Here is a 24,399-nt window from a genome sequence, read left to right on the forward strand (position 1 = left end):
AGATATTTGGACTAGGAATGATATAAAATCTAAGCAGTTTTTGCAGTGCATGGTATTTATTTTTCCTATTATTTAGTTTTCAGTTTCTTTAAAATACTTTTGTTTTCAACAGAATAAAGAAACTTGTAATGGTTTGCAACCACTTGATTGAGTAAATCTTAATTTTTAAGTGAACTATCCGTTTAAAGCATGCTAACCTATTCTAGTGCACCCAATAAACAGAACAGGCTTTTAAAGCAGTGTCAGAAGGCCTCTTTTGAAAGCAGTAGCGGTCCACAGCTGAGCGCAGTATTAGGAAAAAGTTATTGCGTTTTGAAAGGCAACGATTTCCCTGGGTATTTCCATCTTATCTGTATGCAACTTTCCTCCGCCTCTTCTTTCTGCTGCGTAGTCAATCATGTAACATTCACATGTGTCTCTGGATGCACAGCAGAGAGACGCGAGTCTGTCTTCAGTAGTTTTGGCTGCTCTCGTATCTGAAATAAGATCTTTCTGGATGTTTGTGCTGCTGTCGCCACCCTGCAGCTGTCAATCCACTGCAGCTCTTTTTCTGGCAGCTTCTCCACTGGATACAAGACATCCTTCAAGCTGCCATCCACACAATTTCAGCCTGGATGATGCTTACTATTCATGAATTGTGGTGAATTAGGCCTGCACAATATATCACAAAATTATCATTATTGCGATAATAGTACACTACCTGACAAAAGTCTTGTTGCCTATTCAAGTTTTAGGTACAACTAATAATAGCTTGACTTCTAGTATATCATTTGGTATCAGAAGTGGCTTATATGAAAGGCAAAGACCAACATCAGTCAATGGAAGATGCAAGATGTTCGCAGGTATCTCCAAGAAGTTGAACAGCATTTCTCCTGCACCATTGTTTAGTAAACCTCAGAGTTCATCAAGTGATATAAAGCTTTAAAGGCACAATTTGACACGTCTGCAATAAATACAGTCAAACTCACAATGATTAGCCCTCCTGTCATTTTTTTTTATTTAATATTTTGCAAATGATGTTTAACAGAGCAAGGAATTTTTCACAGCGTTTCCTATAATATTTTTTTTCTTCTGGAGAAAGTCTTATTTGTCTAATTTCATCTCGAATAAAAGCAGTTTTTAATTTTTAAAATCAATTTTTTCCAAAAATTTGGCTTATTTTACCACAATAAAATATGATCATGCCTTGATTTTAAATGATTTCATTAGGACAGTAAGGTCTGACTTTGCTTAGACAAAAGTCTTGTCACTAAACAGAAATAATGTCCAGTATAGAATATGTGGTCATGCTGCAGTGGAAACAGAATGAATGTTGTGTCTGACTCCATCATGAGCTTGGAGGACTGCATCCATACATCTCTGCAATGACTCAAATCACTGATTAATAAAGTCATCTGGAATGGCAAAGAAAGCGTTCTTGCAGGACTCCCAGAGTTCATCAAGACTCTTTGGGTTCATCTTCAATGCCTCCTCCATCTTACCCCAGACATGCTCAATAATGTTCATATCTGGTGACTGGGTTGGCCAATCCTGAACCACCTTGACCTTCTTTGCTTTCAGGAACTTTGATGTGGAGGCTGAAGTATGAGAAGGAGCGCTATCCTGCTGAAGAATTTGCCCTCTCCTGTGGTTTGTAATGTAATGGGCAGCACAAATGTCTTGATACCTCAGGCTGTTGATGTGGCCATCCACTCTGCAGATCTCTCTCACGCCCCCATACTGAATGTAACCCCAAACCATGATTTTTTCTTCACCAAACTTGACTGATTTCTCTGAGAATCTTGGATCTATGTGGGTTCCAGTAGGTCTTCTGCAGTATTTGTTATGATTGGGTTTCAGCTTAACAGATGATTCATGGGAAAAATCTCCTGACACTTTTCCAATTCATCAACTTGAAGTCATGTTATTATTTGTTGCACTTACAACTGGGATTGAAGACAAGAATTTTTTCAGGTAGTGTAGAAGCAAAATTATTTCGGGTTATTAGGCAAGTCGGGGTTTGTTCCGTAGACAATTGAAAACAAATATTGCTATAAAAAGGGGATAATAATATTGACCTTAAAATTGATTTTAAAAATTAAAAACTGCTTTTATTCTAGCTTAAATAAAACAAATAAGACTTTCTCCAGAAGAAAAAACATTATAGGATATGCTGTGAAAAATTCCTTGCTCTGTTAAACATCATTTAGAAAATATAAAATAAAATAAAAAAATTACAGGAGGGTGATTAATTGTGACTTCAACTGTATTTATCGCAGACGTGTCATAATTTATGCCTTTTAAGCTTTATATCACTTGATGAACTCTGAGGTTTACTAAACAATGGAGCAGGAGAAATACTGTTCAACTTCTTGGAGATGCCTGCGAACATCTTGCATCTTCCATTGACTAATGTTGGTCTTTCCCACCCAATTACAAGACAGAGGATAGATTTGACTATTAAGCATCAGTGCATGCCAGTTTTCTGCCATCTTGGAATCTGTTGTGTATTTTTGTCCACCTGCTGTTCAACAGAAATGCAGATGTGGTTCTGGGCTTTGTCAGGTTGTCCACATCTGGCGTGCCTTTGAGACTAATAACCAGCTGGGTGGAATTGAATTGAATTGCATGCACAGGACGGGTGGGTGGTCTCCACCGGCCGCACTCATTACAATGGAAATGCAAGTCCGAGTATCTGGAAGTCTTGAGGGAGAGGTCAGAAAGACACTAACACTGAGAGAAAGACGCTTTTTTCTTGATTCTGCATCAGAGAGCATGTTTACCGGCTGTGCATTGCACTTTTGATTATGTTTAGGCAAAGGAATGGGATTATTCACCTTCAAATTGACCTTCTTTTAGAGAAAGTCATTGTTTGAAATTGAAAATTGCAGCAATCAGGCAATATCTTGCTGCCCTTATTTCTTCTATGTATTGCATCTTGACCTGAAATCAGAATCGGGCTGTAGATTTATTTCAGTTGCTCTTTTTTTTCTGCCGCCAAGCTATTAAGGAGACATTTTTTCCAAGATCTGGCTGGGATAAGTGGAGCATGTGTATGATTCACGGCTGTTTTTTTGACTTATGTCTTCTCAGCATGAGGTGTAGTTGAAATGCACAAACTGCAACCTTGTGGGAAACTCTGCTGGAAACAAATCCCACACTGTTATGCAACTATGATAATTTCAACTTCAAAATGTTATCTTAGTTGCAAATTAGTTCTGCATTTTGTCAGGCTGCATGTAATTGACTTTGTGCGAAATACATAAATGTTAGCATAAGGGTTAGAAATGGATAATTAGTTTTGTGTTGTTGTTGTTGTATGTGTGAATTTTATTATTTTTCATTACATAACTACATTTTGAAGTAGAAATATTGAAATGGGGGGCGGCACGGTGGCTCAGTGGTTAGCACTGTCGCCTCACAGCAAGATGGTCACTGGTTGGAGTCCCAACTGGGTCAGTTTGCATGTTCACCCCATGTTGGCGAGGGTTTCCTCCGGGTGCTCCGGTTTCCCTTACATGTTTCCCAGTACTGGGTTGCAGCTGGAAGGGCATCTACTGCGTAAAATATATGCTGGAATAGTTGGCGGTTCATATCGCTGTGGTGACCAATTCCTCTAATTAGCCTGCCATTACAACCGAAATGTCTATATTCCAAACAATGTGTGAAGCAGATTGTTTAGTTCAAGTTACATGAATTGAGGTGCGCTCGCAACATTTCTGAAAAGTTTAAATGTTGTTCACCTACTGATTTTCTGCAGGGTCTTAAAAAGTCTAAAATGTAAAAATTGAAGTTTTAGGCCTTAAAAAGTCTTAAATTCGCTGTTTTTGCACAGGTCTTTTCTGATGTCCATGTAACGCTACATCTAATGCTCATTTAAACTCTTTTTTTGTTGTTGTTGCTTGGTTTTAGTGGTGTTGTAGTTCTTTATTTCACTAGTCCAAATGTAATTTGCGGTATTACAACCACAAATGAGACCAACATGCAATAGCCAATCAGCTTTCTGTGATTGAACTCAGATGTGATGTCATCACTGTGTTTGCGGAGGTTCGTGCAACATGATTTTAGCTGGCAGAGCTCACAAAATTCTTTGAGACCCGGGTGAACAGTTCACGTGGCGCCGCATATGATTTGAGTTGAATATGAAGCACTTTGAAGAGATTTTGTCTGAAACAGGTATGACTGTACAGACATCTTTATGATCCGTCCATGCGTGATCATAGGAAGAACCAGATTACCAATAATTCTTGCCAAGAAATTGCAACGGCCATGGAAATGGAGGAAAGTTTTTGAAAAAGTTTGGAAAAACCTGAATGATAAGTTTGTTAAAACAAAAAAGAGGCCATGCAAAAGTGGATCACGATCTCGATTCAACCCCACACACGATCTTCAGCTTTTTCTACGATTCAGCCAATTATATTTTCAAGGTCAGGAGAGAAGCAAGGCAGTCGCACAAGTCTTCACAGCAACATTGACACCTTCAAATGGCGTTAAAAGTGTTACATACTGTATTTATAAGGTACAATTCACCCAAAAATGTCATTTCTGTCTTCATGTAATAATGTATGTGTCATTATAACAACCCTAGCCTATCTATAATGTTGAATACATTGCAAGAAGGACTCTAATCATGACAAAATTCAAATTTACCAGTGAAAACAAATGGTCTAATAATGTTGTCAATGACAGATGACAAGCACATGTCTTAAACATAATAAGTAAGCTTTATAATTATGAATAGTTATATTCTGATGTCAATATTTTACTGTGAATTAACAAACAGGACATATTGAAAGTCCACCACAATGACTATACAAAATTTTGCCTTTTAAGCAACAGTAGACTTACACACAGGCCTATTATTATTGTTGTTTTACCTTATGTTTGAGAATTAACAATAGTAATAGGCTAACCATATTAACCTTTATTTTACATTTACATAATCGTGAGAAAATCAAATGATTTTGATTGTAAGCAAAAAAAAATCGTGATTCACATTTTTGCAAGAATCGTGCAGCCCTAATGTGGAGGATTCCTATTTCAGTCGCATTATTGAAGTACAGTACAGACATGTAAACGACGTAATCAAACTATTACTGTTGTGTAGGACTTTTAGCAATAAGATAAGCCATACACACTCAGCTGTTAGACACTTCGCTGCACCTATCGAGTCAGTAAAGGACCACAGACACACATCTCCGAACACACGTTTATGCCATCTGAAAAAAAAACTTAAGCTGTTGCTGAATGAAAGTGAAACTGTTAAAATTTAAAACCAAAAATGACATGATTACATGCATTAAAAAAAATTCAATTTGTGGAAAGGAGTTCGATTCTCATGTGAAATTGTTCAGGGAAGAAGCCAGATAGTAGAGTTTACATCTAAATATTTAGCAGTGTTTGCATGTCCTTTATGGCACAATTCATTAAAATAAATGTAAAATAACATTCATTACAAGCTAATTTAAAAAAGTACCTAAATTGTTTTACATTTTGTGATTTTTTTTTTTCTTCAGTTCCAAAAAATTTATTTTCAATTTGTATATTAGCAAAATATTTAGCAGTGTTTGCATGTCCTTTACTGTATAGAATTCATTAAAATAAAAGTAAAATACCATTCATTACAAGCTGATTTAAAAAAAGCACCTAAATAGTTTTGCAATTAGTTTTTTTTTTCCAGTTAAATAAAATATTTTCCAATCATGTATTGATCATTGAAGATTTCTTAAAAATACTGTAAAAATGTCATGTATCGTTCTCATGAACCCAATCTCGTGTCCCGTCTCGTGGAGTAAGCGTCTCGTCACACCCCTATTAATTATTATTGAGACTAATCTTGCTCCATATTTTAAAAACATTCATAAAAGAAATCATAAAGTTTGTATTGGTCTAATGGCTCACACACTGAATCAGTCAATAGAACTGCAGACTCAGCCTTGGACTCCAAGATTCTGCTTTTACTTTCAGCTGCTGTAAAAGAGTTGATCATTTTCAAGATGAGAGACTTTGAGGCTTTTCTTACTGCCCGGCTCTATTACTCCGCAATTATCGTCAAAGTCAGACTAGCGCAGGGTTATATTGCATTTCCAATAGTGTGTTTTGTGTCAACGGAGAATACGCGCAGGAGGAGGATAACAGACGTGCAATTACAGCATCGTTTGTTTACAGAGATGGAAAATTAAAAGCGAAAAATAATCACTCATTGTTGTGTTTTCCGCTTGTTGCCATTGAAACAGTAATCACGCTAATTACGTTAGTTTGAGAGCAAACAATGACAATCTCAGGCCGCCTGTTTGTTCTCTTTGAGGTCGCTAATATGTGCTTTTTGCTTCTGATTTGTTTAGGGGTGTAATGAGATTAACATTTTGACTCCTTCAAGATAATAAGGCTGGCTATATTTATTAATTTCGGTGAGCGTCTGTTTGAGAGGAGAGGGTCAACAGTTCAGGAGTGTACTAACAGAATATCAATGTTTCTGAAACCCGATGTTCGTTTCCACAGAGAACGATGCCTCTAATTAGTGCCTTGCAGGAAACACGATACACTTCCTAATGCATCTTTTTTCTAATGACATTCTTTCTTGATAATTAGCGGTAAGTGGGGAAAAATGTGCTTGCAGATTTATGTTGTCTTTGAGGCGAATGCAGCGTCTGAGAAATGCGATGAATGCATTTCTGGGAAGTCAACATAATGCTTTGCAGAGACAAATGATTGATCAAATGTATGCATGTTTGCGTGATGTTATTGAATGAGAAAATTGCAGTTATTCCAATTATTTAATAATCTGTATTGTGGAGTACGCTGTAAAAATGTCTGTTAATTAGGTATTTTGTGACTCGCAAGTGTTTTCCATTTATTTATGGTTGTGAATTGCATTATGGGGCTTTTTGATGTTGAAAATTCAACTCTACAGTTTACCAAAGTGACTTTTATTGACATTTTAGTAGAAGAAATAGTATAAGAAATAATATAGAGAAAAATAAGTCTGTAAAATAACAGAAAATGTACTGGCTGTTTATTACAAGGTTATTGTAGCGTAATATCCAACACCAACCCAAACAATATATCAACACAGGCTCATTGTGGATACGTACCCCCGTCTACATTTCTGCAGAATGTAAATTATGTAACCAGAAGTACGTTTGGCTGCATTTCATCTTTAAAATGAATGCTACGGTGCGGTATGATGCCGCCGATGGCTTCTGTTCCTCTTCGTGCAACAGCGGACCACACCTCGCACACCTCCGTGTGCATGGCTTTTCCTCTATTTCCAGTTTGCCCATTGGCTCACTGCATACATTGGGGAGGGGTGGAGCTGAGTTGATGGCAATGACTGGGTTTGAGTCCGGTGAAGAACGGTTCCAGAAAGCAGATAAAACAAAAAGTAAAAAAAAAAAAAAAACAAGTAAATAACAATGTGAGAATGTGGTAAGATCTGAAAACATGGTAAAAATCAAGCTGCCGAGAGGGCTTTTCTTTTTCTGGATTGCTTTTGAAAACACTGTCGGTTAGGTTTAGGGAGGTGGGCTGGTCAATCGGTGCTTTTGAAAACACTATCGGTTGGGTTTAGAGAAGGCAAAGGGTGGAGTTAATCTGTCAGTCAGTCAGTCAGTCAGTCAGTCGGTTGACAGCAGCCTCTGATGGATTTACGTGAGAATAGCAAGCACAAATGGCACTTAGGAGAGAAATTTGCGATCTGATAAAGCATACACAGATTTGTGGATTTGTGAAAACAAAAACCTTGGATGTATTTCACACTCTATAGAAATGTAGATGGGGTACATATTCATAATGAGCCTGGGTTGTAATATATCACTCTACACTATTAAAAATTTCAAAAGTCACATTTTTCAAAGTTTTCAAGGTTAAAAGTTGTTGGAAAAAAGATTAGGGTCCCATAATGCAATTCAGAAGCATAAATAAACGAGGGAAAAAATTAAAAAATAAAAAGATGAATCACACAATACGGAAAACTGCCAATTTATGGATAGTTTTTATAGTGTAGTTTTGTCAGAATATCAAAATTATGAGTTGAACACCTTCCTGTAATATGAAAATTCCAATACTTAACTCATACACTTCAAACTAAATTAATCTTTAATCTAAAACTGATTATTTTTATTTTTGCTTCATTGACCAGCTTGTTTCTGTCCTACTTTCCTAAGCATTTTCATTTTTTCTAAATTTACTGGGTTCATCAAGTACAATTTGTTTTGTTCTAAAATGGTATAATTATATTTCTTCAATTTGAGTTGAGTTTTCTTTGGAAAATGACAATTGGTCAGAAAAACAAATATTTTAATAATAGGGCTGTGCAATATGACAACCATATGGATGATATAAAAAGCCTGTATCTATAATTAATAAACTATCAATTGCTTGAATTTGCAGAAAATGTACAATATTGTGATGCTATATATATTGTTATTAGAATATGACTATGATTTTTGTGATTTAAAAAATGTTATATTTATTTCTTAATTCCTCCAGAGTTAAAACACTGGTATTGTGTTTAAATATGCTCATATCATTACACTTTTTTTCCATAGGTGATCATGTTTTGATAATCAGTTTTACTTTCGCTTCTTTAGCAATATCTGTTTTCTGATTGGTGTTTGATAGCATCAACCCACAACAAATCAGTTAAACCCACAACCAATCAGGTAAATCACAACCAATCAGTTCAACCATACCAGTTCACTGTAAAAAAAATAAATAGGTAAAATATACAGTAAAAAACCGGCAGCTGTGGTTGCCAGTTTCTCACCGTTAAAAATACGGTGTAAACCGTAAAAGTAATTTCTCATTTTTACAGTAAACTGCCTTATTTAATTAAGTTATAGATGTAACATGTCTGTATTTTGAATTACCCACATCTATACATCTTTTGTTACACAGATAGACACGTTAGCACAGCCATATGCAGGTGGTGATAAGAAAGTTACATATTGAACCAATGCTCATCACAAACTTTTCCCACAAGCAGAACAGTGTATCAGTATATAGAAGGCGCTCAGTGTCATTTACACAGCTACTAAACACCAGTATGGTAACACGCATAAAATTAAAGTCATGAAATAAACATTGTTTATCAACATTAGATGTAACATAAATCTCAAATGTACATAACTGATGGGGAAACAACTAAAAAGATCCATAGTAATGTCAACAATAAGCATAATAAGTGATGTGCCATGTGAGAAATTCTGGGCAAGTCTATTTACGGTTATTCACCATATGTATTAAGGAAACATACTGTTAACCAGGTTAAGGATTTTTACTCTAGCATTTTTACAGTTTTTTACCGTTGAAATCACGCCCTTTTTTACAGAGTGGAAATAAAAAAAAATTGTTGTTTTACTCTGATATATACAGTCTGATAGAACGAAATCATACGTCACTAAAACAAAAAGTTGATATGCAACCACAACTGAATAGCATAGCATTAATTATTTGTTCTTCCCGCAAGGCACTGCTAAAATACTGTAATCCCCATCTAAAACAATTTAAGCCTATATGCTAGTGATTTTAAGGTTGTCATCTGAAGTTTTTTTGAGATTTGCTGGAATCACAAGTGTTGTTCGTTGAGCAGAAATTAAGTGCATTGCTCCAGGGAACAAAGTACTAATATGCAAGTCATTCTGGATAAGACAGCATTAGCTAATTAACTTTATAATGAATGACTAATTTAGAAAGTAAACCTTTCTAGCTGTTATTTATTTGGAAAGCTGCTCACATGGCTTTGTGCTTCCTTAATTTTTATTTCAGTACAATGATGGACAAAATCTTGATGGAAAACCTACAATGCATAAAGCTGTTTGAGATTCTTCTGTTAAACACAAGCGAAGATATTTTGAAGAATGCTGGATTGTTTGAATTTCAGCATTCTTCAGTATATGTTAATTTATGTTCAAGAGGAGAAAGAAACTCTGGATTGGAGCAACCAGTAAATGCATTTTTTTGCGTGAACTATTCCTTTAAAGGCTTTGTCCCAAATTGCTAATTTAGCCCCACAATTAAGAGTTTGCATATTGGTGATGCAAAGCTCCATAAGCACACATAATAGCTGCAAAGGGAACACTTGTGATCACCTTTTGAAATCCGAAATGACAGATGGGGCAGTTGGGATTTGTGGCTATTGCAAGCCAGCAAGTGTGCCATTTGGGACATGACCATAGTTATGATGAAATGATGTGTTTACTAGACGAGTAAAAGCTAAAACATTAGCTAATGCAGTTATGTTTTCGTCTTTTGTTTTAATGCATCTTTGCTTTGAGATGCAACTACTGTCTGATTGGCCTATTGAGAATTTCCCCCCACAATTTCTTTGAATGTCATGTCAGTTGTCATAGTTAAGTGGCTGAGAGGTCCATAAAAGCATAATTCATGTTCTTCGTCTGAGCCTTTAGAGAGGCAGAAGCCATTAGAATGAAGAGATTCATGTATTCCCCTCCCCACTCCCACAATATAGCACATCGCCGCTAAATTATTTAACCACCGTGTCAGATCGTGACATCTGTAAGCTTGAAACCCAACACAAGACACTCGAACATGCACGGTACATATTTCATATAACTGGATCTGTGAGGTTGAAGAATAATTACATGCTGTTGTGACGCAGTGTACAGCTGTTTTCAAAAATAACATGTAAACTGAAGTAGCTCAGGGCTTGCCCAGTGGATCAAACTACTTGCATCCTTGGGCGAAAGGAATATATGAAAGCATAATTTCAATTCACATTTAGTAACATTTTGATTTACGAACTCTACAGCTGATTATTTATCAGTTGGTTGGTTGGTTGGTTGAGTGGTCGGTTGGTTGGTTGGTTGGTTGGATGTATGGCTGTTTGGTTGGCTGGTTGATTGATATTGATTGGTTGGTTGATTTGATTGATTGATTGGTTGGTTGGGTCTTTGGTCAGTTGATTTGATTGGTTGAGTTGGATGGTTGATTGATTGATTGATTGATTGATTGATTGGATGATTTGATTTGATTTGATTTGATTTGATTTGATTTGATTTGATTTGATTTGATTTGATTTGATTTGATTTGATTTGATTCGATTTGATTTGGTTGGTTGGATGGATGGATGGATGGATGGATGGATGGATGGATGGATGGATGGATGGAAGAATGGATGGTTGGTTGATTGGTTGTTTTGTCAGTTGATTTGATTGGTTGGATGGATGGATGAATGGATGGATGGAAGAATGGATGGTTGGTTGATTGGTTGTTTGATCAGTTGATTTGATTGGCTGAGTTGGATGGTTGGTTGATTTGATTGATTGGTTTGTTGGTTGATTTGATTTGGTTGGTTGGATAGATGGATGGAAGAATGGATGGTTGATTGATTTTTGATTGGTTGCTTGGTTGGGTCCATGGTTAGTTGATTTGATTGGTTGGTTGGTTGGTTGGTTTGATTGATTGATTGTATGATTGGTCGGTTGAATTGATTGATTGGTTTGTTGGTTGATTGGTTGGTTGATTGGTTGGTTGGTTGGATGGATGGAAGAATGGATGGTTGGTTGATGGATTGACTAATTTGATTTGGTTGGTTGGTTGATTTAATTGATTGATTGATTGATTTGATTGGATGGTTGGTTGGTTGATTTGATTTGTTGATTGGTTAGTTAGTTGTTTGGTCAGTTGGTTTGATTGGTTGGATGGTTGATGTCATTGATTGATTGGTTGGCTGGTTGATTAGTTGATAGATTGGATTATTTTTTGGATAATTGGTTGGTTGATTTGATTATCTGGTTGGTCAGTTGATGGTTGGTTGGTTGATTTGATTTGATTTGGTTGGTTGGATGCATGCATGGAAGAATCCATGGTTGGTTGATGGATTGACTGATTTGATTTGGTTGGTTGGTTGGTTGGTTGGTTGATTTGATTGATTGATTGATTGATTGGATGATTGGTTGGTTGATTTGGTTGGTTGGATTTTTTTTTATTGATTGATTGATTGATGCAGAACTTACCATGTCCCAGTTGAATACACTGAGGACTTCTCATTAGTATGTTAATTTCCTGTAGATCCGCATTGGAGACACCATATTATGGTTATGATTTCTGAAGAATTATAATTTCTGACCTCACAGGGATTGGTAGCCACATAGACAATCATGTTCTCTTCAGGTCCAAGTGTTGCTGAGTCTCCTCGGGGTACAGGTTTTTCCTAATTGGCCCCTAAAGATGGAAGGATGTGACAAATGTCTGGATGTCAGAGGTGTTGGAGCCCTAATTAAAAGCATTAAACGAACAAAACTGTTAAATAAAAGGTATGAGGCTGCCAATAAGGTGCTACCCCAGGGAGCAAAAGCTAAAAAGTACTAATATGTTCTTTTCAGGTGTTCACAGTTGGCAGTTGTTGATTAAAATGTTGATTAAAATGAACTCTGCAGTAATTAGTTGTATCCGTGTGAATGTTGCTATCTGATTGTTGGTGTGCGCTAAACAAGTAGATCAAGCCTGCTTAATATAGGTTTCAATCTACTCCTAAACAATTTCTGGGGTAGTCTGACAGAGCAAATGCATCTAAATGAACCAAAAACAGGATATGACATTTACATTTATTCATTTAGCAGATGCTTTTATTCAAATCAATATAATAGTGAGGATAAAAGATGCACTACAAATGATATATGTAGTATGTAAATACTATTACAAGTTTTTTATTTATATATTTATATTTTCCATTCATGCATACAAAGAGGAGAGTATGTTCTACAAATGTTTTTGTCAAGCCTGTTAAACTGTGTGTAGAGCAAGCTCAGAATTGCACAGTGTTTTTCCAGAAACGTGAAGTGTTGATAGGAAATTGTCTGGTGCATACGGAGAGGAGAGTGTCTAACAAATCCCTCTCACATGATCTAACAAGATGCAATCTTAACAAGAACAAAATGCTCAAGAATACTAATCAATGTGTTCTTTATATTAGATAAAAGTTGCTGAAGCCTTTTCTTCCCTATTAGGATGTACAGTATATCATAGTGAAACCGCTTCTGGAAGCAGAGCAAATCTAATGGTGGGGCTTGATTTTTATTCACGTGGAAGTGATTGAATGGTTTGGTTGTGATTTGCAGTTAGCGGATTTCACCTGATTGGCAGGTTAATTCCACTCTTATACATGTACCAGTAAACACTAATCAGAAAAGAGATATCGCTGAAGAAGAAGAATTTTCTAAATCAAAGATCAATGCTTTTAAATAAGTACTCAGTGTGCATGTTTACTACAGTCAATACAATGATTGCATGTTGCACCGAAGACTGTAGTCGCAGTACCATTACATCATATTGAACATAGCAAACATCCTCCCTGACAACCTGATGATGAGAAGGAAGAAAAGATACGTGAACAAAGTCATATTTACTGTATTTTTAGTCATTTAAGTCCCATGAAATGTTTTTTAACTGTATTTATTAAAGTTTTTACAAACATAGTATACGAATAACATTTACTTAGAATGTTTACAATCACAAAAACAAACAAATAGATAGACAATAATAATTGATAGAAATTATAATAATAGATAAATAATATTGACAGCTTAAAAAAGGGGGGAGGGAGAATGAAAAGATAAATAAATAATTAAATAACATATCTGCACAATATAAACCTTGCTTCATGTGACATTTTGAAACTCATGTCCGTAGAGACATTCATTCAGGTGTACTTTGTTTTCATCAAACTTCTCACTTGTCCTACCATATTGTAATATTCGTAACATAATAGCTTATGGCTCAGGCCATATGTATATTTTAATATATGCAGTTACGTTTTGTGTCAGGCATTTTATGTTGTGTTTGTATTTTTGTTTTGTGTATGTCTAAGAGGAAAAACCCCCCAAATAAAAACATGTTCAAAAAATAATAATAATTAAATAAACTCCAATATAAAGGCAATAACTACGACAAGGACAAAGCCCTTGACAGCCTATCAAAGATCAAGTAAGTATGTTTCAATTAATGCCCAGGACTGTTCGAAAAAGTCTGATTTCAACTGCAAATCTGCAGTCATTTTCTCAAATATATATATCTGTTTTAGCCTCTGTCCATTCTGTCAAAGTAGGCTGGAGGGTCTTCATCCAGTTCACTGTAATTATCTTCCTAGCTGTTATTAATAATATACTCAGTGCAAATAAGTGAGACTTACTGAATTGATCAGGGGGGAAGCCATCCAGCAGAAAAAATATTGAGTGCATTGGTATGTCATATCCTAAAACTTTACTTTTCCCTGTTAACCTCCTGCCAATACACTTGTATTTTGGCCAATACACTTTTATTTTGGCCAATACACTTGTATTTTGGCCAATACACTTGTATTTTGGGACTATCCCAAAATATGTGAACATAGCTTCCCACTTTTCCACAATCTCTCCAGCATTGTGATAATTGTATAGAACTATTGAATTTGGCGACCACTAATGAAAAACCTCATCTTCATCTTCCAGTCGAACTCCTTTCTTATTTGACTGCTTATACCTTTATGACAATTTGCGCATATTTGTTCATACATTTCACCCTCTATTATACTGTTTAACTCTAATTCCCAATTTCTTTTGATATAATAAGCTATATGGAATGTTTTGACATTGTTTTTCTGCACTTTGAACATTGCTCCACCTTTGGAAAATAAGTTTAGAAGATACAGATGTCTGTAGAGCCCCTTGTGGAGATGCTGAGAATGCAGCGATAACTTCCGTTCTGCATAAATTGCTCTCTGACACATTTTGCGAATGAAACGCACGAAAGTGTTCTTGGGTAGCTAGAGGCCTCTGTCTCGTATCCTCTTCGTCAAGCTGTTTCTGAAAATCTCAGACACAGGAGAACGCCCTTCATTAAGAGCTCTGTGCTTCTTCACGGCTCCGAAATGAAAACGATAATTAACCACCCATTTCGTACCTGCCAGGCTCAGCTGCTCGCGCTTGCAGAAGGATTTTGCACTCAACAAATTTTCAGATGCACATTTCCTCTGTGCTAATCCATTGTGGGAATAAGGCGGTGTTGTTGCGTTTGATGTTTTTAAGGCTGGGCTCTCCGCCTCTGTGCAGAATGTCAGCAGCGCTCACACAGCACACACACCTCATTATTGAGGCTCCTGCCAATGGAAAACACAGTGTAAGAGAGTGCTAAACCCAAAGCCCAGATGGAGGACACTTTAAAGGAGTCCTGTCTTAAGGAATTAAATGATGTATGGCAGATTCTCTCGCATCCAACAAATGTTTACGTTGCTATTGTAAAGACAGCTCGCGGTGGTGAAATCAGTGTTGAAGTGTTTAAGTTGGGGTGCAAGCTTATAGTTATGTGACTGAATTTAGCTTCTCCAAGACTCCAGAAAGTTTTATTTTTACATCTGGTTTAGGGCGGCATGATTACCACTGAGAAGATAGCTGGTTTGAGTCCCGGCTGGGCCAGTTGGCATTTCTGTTTGGAATTTACATGTTCTCCCCGTGCTGGTGTGTGTTTCCTCTGGGTGCTCTGGTTTCCCCTACAGTCCAAACACATGTGCTATAGGTGAATTGAATGAACTAAATTGGCCGTAGTGTATGTGTCTGTGTGAGAATGTATGGGTGTTTCCCAGTTCAGGGTTGCGGCTGGAAGGGCATCCGCTGCGTAAAACATATGCCAGAATAGTTGGCGGTTCATTCCGCTGTGGAGACTTCTGATAAATAAGGGACTAAGCTGAAGGAAAATGAATGAATGTTTTATTTTAAGTTACTTCCTGTTGGAACAAGAAGTTAAGTGCTACGATATAAGGCAAGACATCAAATATGTATTTGTTTAATCTTATAAGTAACCTCTTTTGCGAGAGAATAAACTGTTTCACTCTTTCCCATCAGTATTTATATTTATTTACATTTATTTGAAAGTTACCAGCCATTGTCAAAATTTGATGATTTTGACCTAAATTTGACAGCCCTCGAAATATTAACAGCTAAAAATATATGAGAGCAATTCCAGCTTATGGATGTGACATTTGCAATAAAAACTCAAAACATAAATTCACATAGAAAGTATATGTTAACATTATATTGAACCATCTGTTTATATTTTCCAAAACTACTAACCACAGAGTTGTGGGAGCAGAAAAATATCAATCTGTAAACATGTTTTGTCCTTTAAATGAGGAAAATAAACATACGTTATGGATGTGACAAAAAAAAGTCTGTGAGTCTACAACAGGGGTGGGCAAACTCAGTCCTGGAGGGCCGGTGTCTTGCACAGTTTAGCTCCAACACTACTCAAACACACCTGAACATGCTAATCAGTGTTTTCAAGATCCCTAGAAATCTATAAGCAGGTGTGTTTGATTAGAGTTGGAGCTAAACTGTGCAGGACACCGGCCCTCCAGGACCGAGTTTGCCCACCCCTGGTCTACAACATACTTTGTAGAAATTCTGTGAATTAAACAGCACAACCCCCAAAAATGTATGCTTATCAACAAGATAAGAGTCGGCTCACTATAGAACAAACATGATTGATTTTATTTTATTTTATATTTTTGCATTTAATAGGAAAAAGCTTCGTTGTGGATGTGACACCTCTACGTTATGGATGTGACACCTCTACGTTATGGATGTGACATGTGAAATTGCCACTTGTGTGACTTCGGTAACTCAAATTAAAGTGTTTAAAAACATAGACAGAGACATTTTGAGTATGTCTAAAGTACTGTAAAATACTTGCTTACACAAAAAACAGAAACGGTTTCGGTATTTTGTTGAAAACTGAATTTTATTCGTGGCAAGGTTGACATTTGCATGGAATTACTCATGACCATATTATATATCAAAATAAAGATCCAAGCCTCTGCTTTTAAGCCTAAAAAAGCATTATGTTCTATATAGGTTTTAAGTTATTTCATAGCAACAACAGTCACAAATCGCATCAAAACGCTACAGAAGGCTTTGGATGAGATGTGTAGGAAACTAGTCCTACACACAGAGGCAGTTTGAGGATAAAAACCTGACAAATTTATGAGATGCAACATCTTAACAGTGTTTTTAGATATGGTAACCATCATATAAATGGAATAATTGACTCTGGTACATTGAATTATTAGAAAATAATGCACACTTGATGTGTAACGGGCCCTCATGTCCATATCACAACTCAAAATTTGCATTATTTTTCTAATAATTCAACCACCCTTCAGCAGTTATAAATATATAATATGTAATTATATAAATCTTAGTTTATTTACTAACAGATTTTTTTTTAACTTGAACGTCATTTACCAATAAAAAATCTATAATTAGTCTTTTATGGACTAAAAGCAGTGTAAATGCTGTTTGTGTTTTCTTGGACTCTGTAAAGGCCATCATTTTGTAGCTCTAGTGCATTTACTTTTGTGATCTTTAACCTAATATTATTGACCTACATATCTGTTCAGAGCTTTGCTTCAGAGGCCTGGAAACATGACTAAATATTTCCCTTTTGTGAAGCAGTAATATTCATTACCATGACCTTTGACCCTCTGTGTGCCTGCGGTAAGCAATGAGTAAATAACATACGAACTTTGCATAAGTATGTATGAGCAAACAGATGAGCGTGCGCCAGTGATTCTGAATGAAACTGTCGTATCATGAAAAAAATAAAATCCTCCCCACAGATGTTGAATGCTGATTGAGTCACACAGACACATTTGACTTCCATTGTTATGCGATGAAAGTCCTTCTGGCTCTAATTACGAATATGCAAATTCTGTGTGTTTTTTTTCTGCGTTCATGAATGTGTTAAGTTTCAACAGGCTGGAAAGTAACAAACTCTGTGTGCATTATCTTTTATGTCTCTCTCTCTCTCTCTCTCTCTCAATTCAATTCTGTTCAGTTTGGTTCGGTACGATACTATGTGATACAATACAATTCAAACTTGCTTTATTAACATGACAAATGTTAGAAAGGTATTGCCAAAAGTATTTGTAATGTTTGTATTTAACAGAACATATAAAAACAGATTACATACATAGTAGTACTGATTAAATGTTATAGTAATAAAAATAAAATAATAATAAAAATAATAATAATAAATTATAAACAGTGTACTTAATAATCAACATTTTAGGATTCATTTTTTAACAGTCTCTCTCTTTCTCAATTCAGTTCGATTCGATATGATACATGATATGATATGATACATGATATGATATGATATGATACAATATATGATATGATATGATATGATACATGATATGATATGATACATGATATGATATGATACAATATATAATATGATATGATATATGATATGATATATGATATGATATGATATGATACAATATATGATATGATATGATATGATATATGATATGATATATGATATGATATATGATATGATATATGATATAATACGATACGATATGATACGATATGTTATATATATGTTTTGATACAATACGATACTATATGGTATGTTATATGATATGATATGTTATGATATGTTATGATACGATATGATATGATATGATAAGAAACAATATATCATTTGATATGATACGATATGATATGATATGATAAGAAACGATATATCATTTGATATGATACGATATGATATATGATATGATATGATATGATATGATATGATATGATATGATATGATATGATATGATATGATATGATATGATATGATACGATACGATATGATACGATACCATACAATACAATTTGATACAATATGATACGATACGATATGATATATGATATGATATACGATATTATATGATATGATTTGATTTATGATGTGATACAATACGATAAAAATACATTACAATACAATACACAACAATACAGTTCAAACTTGCTTTAAAAACATGACAAATGTTAGAAAGGTATTGCCAAAGTATTTTTACTGTTTGTTTTAAATAGAAAATGTGAAAACAGACATAGATACATAGTAGTAGTGATAAAAATGTGATAGAAATAAAAATGAAATAATAAATAATTATAAACGGTGTACTAAACAATAAACATTTTAGGATTAATTTCTCTCTCTCTCTCTCTCTCTCTCTCTCTCTCTCTCTCTCTCTCTCTCTCTCTCAGTGTTGCCAGATTGGGCAGTTTTGAATTTGATTTTGCAGGTAAAAAATGGCATTGGCGGGTTGACAAAATTTGGGTGGTTTTGAAACGTAACTTTTATTTGCAACTTATTCAAAAAATCATAAGTGTGTCCTCCGACTCCATTCAGTTAGTAGTGACCAGTGCACAGGTCAAACGGTGTGGGCCCATCCGCACAAGGAAGTGAAGGAAAGCTGTATCAAAATCTGACTCCCTGGACAAACCTGACTCCCCTTCGCGTGTACGCGCATCACGCAGCACCTGTAGTTAAACTCACAGCGGTTTATTATGACACTTTTATTGATCATTTTTTTCCTCAATTGACAGCAAGAACAAATATAGAAGCAATATCTGCTTGACAAGCAGCACCTAATTATGTTGAAAAGAATTTAAAACGCCAAACAGGACAGATTTATACCCCATTTCGAAAGCAAAATCTAATAGGTACTGTAATCTACACAAAGTGTGTGGGTAAGAGGGGGCAGTGTTTCGATGTGATCCGGTTAGGTTGTGGTTCTGTGACTGCTGGTGTTGGTTGCTGAATGATTATAAATACAATACAAAACAATACAATTCAAACTTGCTTTATTAACATGACAAATGGTATTAACATGACAAAGGTATTGCCAAAAGTATTTGTAATGTTTGCATTAAATAAAACATATGAAAACAGATTACATACATAGTAGTAGTGATAAAAAGTAAAAGAAATAAAAAAAATTCTAATAATAAATAATTATAAACTTAACGATCAACATTTTAGATTTATTCTCTCTCTCTCTCTCTCTCTCTCTCTCTCTCTCTCTCTCTCTCTCTCTCTCTCTCACTCTCTCACTCTCTCTCACACACTCTTTCTCTCTTTCTCTCTCTATCTCTATTCCTCTGTGTGTGCGCGTGTGTGTTCTTGTGTGGTCCAGATCTAATTAGTTCTCATTTAAGGTGCAAAGACTGGTTCAGGAATACAGTCACAAAGCCATTAGAGCAAAACTTTTAATCTGAGCTCTGACCCAAGAGACGGAGAGATTAAACACAGGACGTCAGGCCACCAAACCGACCCAGACATTAATGAGAGAAGAGAGGTACAAGAGAGAAAACTCATTAGGGCTAATCTCACAAAAAAAAAAACACCCCAATTTAAAGGTAATTAAGCATGTTTACCATTAAACTTTAAATGCCATGAAAATAAGGTCCTTATGTTGGTAAGTAAAAAACAAAACAATGAAATGCGCTAAATCTAGAATATTGGCCATTCTTCTACTTGTCATTCTAAGTGACAAGAATAAGCTGCTATAAATATCAGACTTGTTTATATGCTGTTTGATTAAAGGTCATGTCTTCAGTAATGCATGAATCATAAACTATTATTGTCTGTTAAACCTTTTTGACCTAAAATTAAGCTAATGACCTTAAGCTTAAGCTGTCAGTAATTTAAGTATACTTCGTATTCTTAAGTATACTTGTACATTCACAACCTCACAATATTTTTAACAAATCAATATTTAGTGAAATAACCCTGATTTTCACATTCAAATGAAAAACGTTTGTTATTCTAAAAAAAGCACTAAATTACAATATTTATATATAAGTGAAATTTAGAGAATTTAAGTAATCACTTAATTTCCTAAGGCTGTATAAATATAGGGTTACATGTGGGAAAGTATATGATAAAATAAATGTTACAATAATTCTTATTTGGACCAAATTTGCATTAATATTAAGGTTGTTGTTGTTGTTGTTTTTTTTTTAATCCTACCACATTGCATTCATAACAGGCGTAAACAGTGTCAGAGAGATTTAATAACTGTAGTCATTGCTCATACAAGTTGTTCACATGAACTTAATATTCGCCCCAAAAATGTGATTGTCAATTCTAATTTTAGAGCCCTGCAAAAAAAATGTAATGGAGAAAGCAGTTATTTTGCACAAACTTTAACTAACTAACTAACTAACTAACTAACTAACTAACTAACTAACTAACTAACTAAGTAAATAAATAAATAAATATCATAACTCTTTCCTCAGAGTAGTTTGTTTTAAACATGACTTCTTTTAACTAGCAATGATTTTAATGCACTTCAGTACACCCCGGCAAAAGTAATTGCCAACTTGTATTTAAGAGCCCCATGGAAAATTTAATGAAGAAACCTTTTTTTGCAATGTACCATGTAGCCTAACTAACTAACTAACTAACTAACTAACTATCATTTGGTAGGGATTGTTTTATACATTGTTTATTTTTCTGTCTAGCTTGTCCTGGATGATTTTAATGGACTTTAAAATCCCCCTCAAAAATGTAATAAAAAATTTAGATTTAAAAGCTCTACAAAAAATTGAATGAAGAAAACTAACTAACTAACTGACTGACTGACGGACGGACTGACTGACTAACTGATTACTGACTGACTGACTGACTATGATTTTAATGGTCTTAAATACCTTTAGGAGCCCTACCAAAAATTTGAAGAAAGCATTTTTCCCCAAATGTACTATCCTACACTAACTAACTAACTAACTAACTAACTGACTGACTGACTGACTGACTGACTAACTAACCAACTAACCAACTAACCAACTAACCAACTAACATAACTAACTAACCAACTAACCAACTAACCAACTAACCAACTAACTAACTAACTAACTAACTAACTAACTTACTAACATAACTAACTAACATAACTAACTAACTAACTTACTAACTAACTAACTAACTAACTAACTAACTAACTAACTAACTAACTAACTAACTAACTAACTAACTAACTAACTAACTAACTAACTAACTAACTTACTAACATAACTAACTAACCTAACTAACCAACTAACCAACTAACATAACTAACTAACTAACTAACTAACTAACTAACTAACTAACTAACTAACTTACTTACTTACTTACTTACTAACATAACTAACTAACATAACTAACTAACTAACTAACTAACTAACTAACTAACTAACTAACTAACATAACTAACTGACTAACTAACTAACTATGATTTTTAAAGGACTTTAATATCCCCCCATTAAAAAAATTTAATCGCCAGTTTTGATTTAAAAGCCCTACGAAAAATGCAATGTAATGTAATGTAATGAAGATTTGTTTTTTGTTTTTTATTCGCAATGTACCATGTAGCCTATATGCAAACAAACTAACATAACTCTTTCCTCAGAGTAGTGTTTGTTTTATACATGGCTTCTTTTTCCTTCAAGCTTGTCCGGCATGTTTTTAATGGACTTTAACTAACTAACTAACTAACTAACTAACTAACTAACTAACTAACTAACTAACTAACTAACTAACTAACTAACTAACATAACTCTTTCCTCAGACTACTGTTGTTTTATACATGGCTTGCTTTTCCCTGGAGCTGGTCCTGGATGGTTTAATTTTGATTTGGAGTCAGTGTAGTAGGTTCTCCAGTAAGGTGGTGCTCCAGCAGAAAGTAGCATCTCTAGGTGCTCGACCCATCCATCATGGCCTGATTTGCGGTCTAGCGGTAGATTAAGGTTGAGAGGTTCACACACGCCTCCACCGCGAGCAGAAAACCACACCCTCAGTCAAGAGCGCGGCCATAATGCTTTCTGAAGCCTCTCTTGCAGCTGAGTCTGATTCATTTCTGCCGTGATCACTTGTGAGGGAGTTTCAGCAAGGCCTGGTAATTGCTTTCCTCTTCCATCTCCTCGTGCTGCAGACGAGCGATTAGAGCCCAAGTTCAAGGTCTGATCGCAGCCGAAGCTTTGAGTGCAACCCTTGATCTTGTGATCAAATCTTTCACGTAATATCTGTTGTCTGTTATGGCTTTGGGAGTAGACAAATAGTCGCCCAGAAGTCATTATTAACTCATGTTCATGTCACCCTGAGTGATGCATGTGAAAAATCCTCTATGCTTCAGTGTCTATTGTAACTAAATTGCTTGGCTTTAAAAAGAAAACACACACAAAAAAGCATGACTAGTATTTCTAGATATGTAATTTGTGATACATTTATTTATTGGAGCCACAATGAGATTCCATTATCTCTGAAATGAACCAGGGGCTTAAAAATAAGGACTCCAAAATAAAATATATTTGTTAAAAATGTATTATCTGAAATAACTTTAATAGATTTTGAGTTACAGAAATGCTAGCTTTGAAGGGGGAAAAGTAAAAAACAAAACAAAAAAAAGTTTCCCCTTGTTTGAACCGTCTCCATTGGCATATGAAAAAACAAAGATTGCTGAACTCAACAGATTTTTCAATCCCCTCTACACAGTAGTGCATTACCCAGAAAATACACATTCGTGGCATTTATTATTTTGGCTCTAATCACTATTTATGTTTGTCTGTTTTCTGAAAAAAAATTGGTTGATGGTATGCCAAATGATGGTGCATCGAATGATGAAGTAGTCACGTTTGTTTTGCCTAAAGTGCAATATTTAGTAGCATAATGTTTTCTTGAAACTATGGTTAGCTTTTTATAAAGTAAACTTTTAAAAATTAAACTTTAAATACATTATTGCTGATTATTTCTAATGAAAATACGGTTCAAATCCACTTTTTTTGTTACAATGAACATGGAGCAAGCTTGCTGTATTTTGATTAAAAAACAACTTTTCAGCCAAAAAGTCGCAATGAAACAGAAGTTAAGAATGTCCTTTTTCTGCCTATTGTGATTTCATCCATTGCGAACCGATTGGATTGTTGGAAAATGGGCGATGCTAATCAAATGATGGAAGATTGACAGATGCACAAAAGCAGGGCAGGCACGAGACATGCCATGATAGCCCCGCCCTAATGGACTGATGGCTCCACCCTAAATGACTGATAGCCCTGCCCTAAACGAATGATAGCTCATCCCTAAATGACCGATAGTCCCACCTTAAGGGAATGATAGCCTCAGCCTAAATAAATGATAGCTTTGACCTAAATGACTGTTAGTCCCACCCTAAGTAAATGATGGCTCCACCCTAAATGACTGATAGCTCCACTTTAAAGGACTGATAGCCCCACCCTAAAGGATTGATAGTTCTGCCCTAAATGACTGATAGCCCCACCGTAAAGGGAGGATAGCTCTGCCCAATATGACTGGTGGCCCCGCCCTAAAGGAATGATAGCTCCGCCCTAAATGACTAATGGTCCCACCCTAAAGGACTGATAGCTCCGCCCTAAATGCATTTCATGTGACCAAAAGTGAAGTCATTTCAAGAAGTAGGGAAGGTTATAGTATTTGATAAAAGATTGAGTGGAAACAATTTTTTCTAAATAATAAAGTGCGCACATTGTTTATAGCAAGCATACTATATAAAAGAGCAGCAATTTTTTTTTTAATTTCATGGTAACTTTAAAGCTTTTTTTTTTTTTTTTGCAATAATTGACCAATAGATGT

The sequence above is a fragment of the Danio aesculapii genome, chromosome 6 (genome assembly GCF_903798145.1).
Source record: "Danio aesculapii chromosome 6, fDanAes4.1, whole genome shotgun sequence".
NCBI lineage: Eukaryota > Metazoa > Chordata > Actinopteri > Cypriniformes > Danionidae > Danio > Danio aesculapii.